Below are 5,307 nucleotides of genomic sequence, written 5' to 3'. Positions count from 1 at the left end.
TCGAAAATTCCACCGTCACCATCAGTGCACTTCGCAACTCGTGTGAGGACATGGCGTGTTGCTCGTCTGTACAGTGTACAGTCAACTGTACAGTGAAATAGCTCTATCTCGGAAAACCCTCGGAATAGGACACATGTGTATATATATATATTTCTTAGAATGACCAATGGTAAGACCTCCCAGAATCCTGAGCTTTCCCCTGGAACACTCTGTATATGAAAGAGAATACTGGCTGAAGTGCCGCTCAGGTTAATGTACGCTACAGTCCCTTATATATGTTATTCTTCTCTTGCAATATATTTATCCTTCAGGCTATTTTACTACGCTGACAGTGTCTAGACTACCCGAATTGCTGGATGACAGATAAAAGATGAACTGGAAAGGATTTTAAAGGAAACGGTTGTAGTGTAATCTATATAATATCTTCGGTATTTGCCTGAAGGGATTGAAGAAAACCACGCAAAACCTCAGTCAGAATAGCCGGTGTCTCACACGAGATTTTAACCGAAAACTCCCGCATAAGATTTTCCCTCGTTGTCCAAGACGGCGTTTATTTCGGGCACTTCCCTAACACAAACCCAAAGCTTTACCTCCACATCAAACTGAATGGTTGTGTTATTAAAACAAGTACCCACTGAACAGGAAGTCTGATTGAATCCCGGAGGCGGTCTAGACACTGCGAAGAAAAGAGAATTCTTTTGTCCCCGATGGGAATGTCACCCCGATGTCTGTCGTCCAGCCTGTAGAACAGTCACTATTGTGACTGAGCTGTCACCATCCACGATAATGTTAAGATCTTAGATGTCTGAGGATGTCAATTGGATTTATTAGATTCAGGATGGTGTTCAGTGGCGGCTTGTTCTTGTTAGTGCAATAAACCTAAGGCAGCGGATTTATTTGTCCGGCTGATAAACTATTATACTTTTATATAGGACTCTGCCCCTCAGATTTAATGAGTTGATTATGAATAGTTAGCTCGCAACCTGCCTTTGTTTACTACACATTTGGTTTCTAACATTTTCTCTAAGACTCTAGTTCAAGTATACAGTTTTATTTTATTGACGAGTAAACTGGTCTCCGTGTTTAATTAATTAAGCACTACGCCATGAACACGTATGGAGGAGTGGGGGTATAATATAGCGATTGGCTATGGGCTGGACGACCGAGGGGTCGGAGTTCGAGTCCCGGTAGGGTCAAGAATTTTGTCTTCTCCACGTCGTCCAGCTTTGGGTTTCATCCAGCCTCATATCCAATGTGTAGCTGGGGTTATTTCCTGGGGGCAAAGCGGCAGGGGCGTGAAAATGACCATTCACTTCCTACAAGTTCCGAGTTTGAGAAAAGTGGATCTCTACATCCACTCCCCCATACGCCTTCATGGCGTAGTGCTTAATTAAGCATATGGATATCTTTACCTAATTCTTTAATTCGATATTAAATGGTGATTAGTCAGGTTTGACGCCATACAGGTCAGCTGCTGACAAAGTAGTAAAATAAAGCACTCAGTTTATTCTGAATGTAGGTATCTGGGCAACTTCACAATAGCAATGCTGGAACCTAACCTCTCTTCTGAAAGCATTTGTACTTTTCAAATGCGTGTAGTTATAAATACTGGGTAACAAAAGAACGCCGGTGGTAGGGAAAGCAAGATGTCAGTCAGATAGTTGATGGGGATATGACAAGAGTTAACAAATTATATGCAACAACTTTCTTTGATGGTTTTGGAGGAGTGCTGCTATCTGCTGGCGACAATGCAGGCTCCAGACTAGAGACTTCACCACTAGATGACACCACCAGATATCAAGATCGTTTAGTATTGAGCGTGTCCATTTTATGCAATCGTAACAAGGGTTGTACAGTTCGGGAATTGAGAAGTGACAGTCTAGGAAAAGCTGCGCAGTAGATGGACAGGTCCATTCGTGAAAGTTGAGGGGTGCTGTGAGTAGTCATTCGTTTGTTTTCAGTGAGAGCAGACGTCTCAAATTCAGTTAAAAGCAGTCTTCCTTGTACAGCCAAGTTAAAAAGTTTTGACTCTTGGAGTCGTATTTGAGTGTATTATTCTCTATTTAGTGTATTAATATTTTATTTTATTGTTTATTTTTATTCGTTGAGTTTCTTTTTTGTTTATTTATATTTATACATTTTTTCTATCTCCTTTAACACGGCACCTACACGAAGTAAATTGAGCGGAAAAGTGTTGCATTCACAATCAAGAGAAATTTGTTAGTAATGTATATATCAAAGAGGCTGGGCCAATAATTACAGTGAAAAACATAGGAGTGGAAGTAGCAAAGGCAACAAGTGTATCGGAAAGTAGTGTCAGAAGAATAATAAGATAAACAAAAAATATCGAATCTGGGACTTCCACTTCCTTTTCGACACCCCATAAAAAAGACATAGGAAATGTCCACTAGCCGCTTTGAGCATTGAGCACAAATTAATGGCACGGGTAGGCCTTTTGGACGAAGGACGGGAGTTCGTCTTCTATGTTGGTGGTGATAGTGATGACAGTTCTGATGATAGCTCCGGTTCATCTGGTGGCGACGAGGAAGGACTGACATTTGGAGATGATATCTATGCGGACATTGGTGGTGTTGCCCCTTTAGAATAGATCTGTGTAATATGTAAATAAACTCTTCATGTATATAACAGTGAAAAATGTATAATAGTGTATAGTGTACAGTAGTGTAAAGTGTATAATAGTCTGCCATTCGGCACTTAAAACTTAACATCGGATATGTGAACATCATCGAGACTAAACCGCCAACACTATGCAACACAATGAGGTAAGAAGTTATTTCCTTTTGAGAACCTCTGTACTTTCCCCTCCACACTTGTCGGCATGCTGGAGCTCTCCCCGCCACTACCAATACTTCTCCTACTCCGCGTCGGAGGACTGTCACTCCTAAATACCCGGGCTGTACGTAACAATTCCATAAAAAATATGTCGATTATATGTTTCCATGGTTTGGAATGTGTTTAATTTTAAATTTAACAAGATATTTAATTTTCTTGAATAAAAGTGCTTAAAAATAATGTGTAAAATTTAATACATTTGAAGCAGTTGTTAGATATTCAGTTCCAACACTACTGAAGCACTACTGAAAAATTAAACGTTAAAAGTATCAAAATATGCTAATTTGTCGAATGCCATAAATCAGATTTCTTCACGTTTTCTAATGACACATACACTTGCTTTGTGTAGGTCTAAAGTATATGCACGGTTGCCTTTGATGTATAAGACACACCTATATTTGTTCGAAAATTTGTCGATATATATTTCACATGCTTCATCAAAATGATGGACACATTACATACATCTATAATCCATGGGTTCTTACGGAAATAAAATACTATCTGAATTTTTTAATTAAGCATCGCGCCATGAAGACAAATATAGTAATGGAGGTATAGCTCCATATATTTATAAGCTCGGCAGTAAATGATACTGAGTGGTCAGATTCACGCCCCGGCTGCTTTATCCCTAAAAAGAATTTCACGGTACCCATTGGGCTGGAAGCTGGGTAAACCTCAGAGCCTTTGTGTACATAATGACAAGAGAAAAATCTCTTGATCATGATCTTGTATTAATATGCTTTCAGCCAGTGCTTGCCTGTAATTTGTCTTTGACTTTATGTTATGTTTGCCCATAATACTATAACCTGTATCACACACTGTGCTGTGTCTGTAACTGTCTTTGTGGCTATTGATTGGACACATAAATAATAAAGAACTGAACTGAATTATATTTCTTCTAGTTTTCATGTATCTTCCCCATTTTCCTTCTCCTATTCCTTTTTACTATTCTCCTACTCTTCTTCGTTCGTATGTTCGTCTATGCTGCGATATGTACCTCTAAGAATACGTAGTGTCATATAAAAAGCTTAGCTCTTGAAGATGGAAACAGCATGTTCCTCCGAGGCTTTTGTGTCCACCTACAGGAGCACACGCTGTTACGTCCACAATATAAACAATCACCACAGTGCCAGCTCCCTCCAACTTACATTTAAATTCCTTGTTTATAGCAAAAGAGAAAGAACCCCTCACCCTTTTTCGGATGTTGGCAAGTTTCAAACAACCCCTTCCCCTTTAAGACATTCCAGTTCTTTACCTTTCTCCGCTGCCGCTGGAGGCGCCACAGTGGCTAGACAAGATCCTTTCCTGTCCCTCCATCAAAATACGAAAAACGTACGAGAAAGGAGACACGAAAAAAGGATGAACTTTAGGGAGGTAGTGAGGGGATGTGATTTCCGTTCTTTCGACAGAGTACTAAAGGAAGAGAGGAGAGTATAGTACGACATATGAGTGCACACTACATGTCTGGTAATTGTTAATCGGCCCTTAAGTAAGTAACAAAGCAAGAGATCTACCGATTTCTATTCATGCTCTCAAAGGGGGCGCACCATTCCTTTTCAGCGCTGATATCCATTTACTCTTAATAGACATGTCTGGTAGAAGGATAGAACTTTCGTGACGACAAACTTTGACTCGATAATGAATTACACACGACTCGGAAATACAAGTAATTACAGCGCTATCTCTAATCTCCACACTTGACCGTTCGCTGTTACACACAGTGTTCTCAGTTTGCTACAATCTCGACTAATCGTTTCCTGGTAACGGCTTCTAACAGTGGAGTTTCTACACTATTCTCGCTCACGCCATTCCCGACTGGTCACCGTTTCACAAGAACTTTGTCGCGTTTATAACACCTCGGCATGGGCCCCCACTCTCAACAGTACTTCCATTGTTGGGCGTCAATTCGTTGCCTCGAAACGGGTCAGGTCTATCGGCTTCTTTCAAGAGAAGAAGTCTTGTTGCCGACACCTTGCGTCTGTATATGCAAGGATTCTTATGTTTTGGACGGATTTATTTCCATTTCATGCACATTCGATATGTATACTACTTCATATGAAAATCAAATATGTTTTTACCGATTTGTTAAAGAAAGTCGATGAAACAATTTATATTTCATCTTAATATTTATGTATTTGGTAATTTGTAATTATTTAATGCCGACAATAATTCAAACCATAAAACGTAAAATTACTGGAATACAATTAATTAATTGGCACTTACGAGGAAATAACTAGTCACTGCCTAAAAAAAAACTCTGTGATTTTACTCCGCAAGCGAACTATACCGACCGAGCGACCGCCACTTGTCGGCGAAGTTAGTACCAACTTTGGCGGATAGAGGGTGTCGCGTGGTCAGCGCAACGAATCACCACGGCCGTTAATTTCGGTTTTCTAGACCGGAGCTGCTATTTCCTTGAAATAGCTCCTCAATTATCATCACGAGGCTAAGTGG

Source organism: Cryptotermes secundus, unplaced genomic scaffold (genome assembly GCF_002891405.2).
Source record: "Cryptotermes secundus unplaced genomic scaffold, Csec_1.0 scaffold1242, whole genome shotgun sequence".
Lineage (NCBI taxonomy): Eukaryota > Metazoa > Arthropoda > Insecta > Blattodea > Kalotermitidae > Cryptotermes > Cryptotermes secundus.
The sequence above is the reverse complement of the archived record's forward strand: the minus strand, read 5'-3'. Positions refer to the sequence as shown.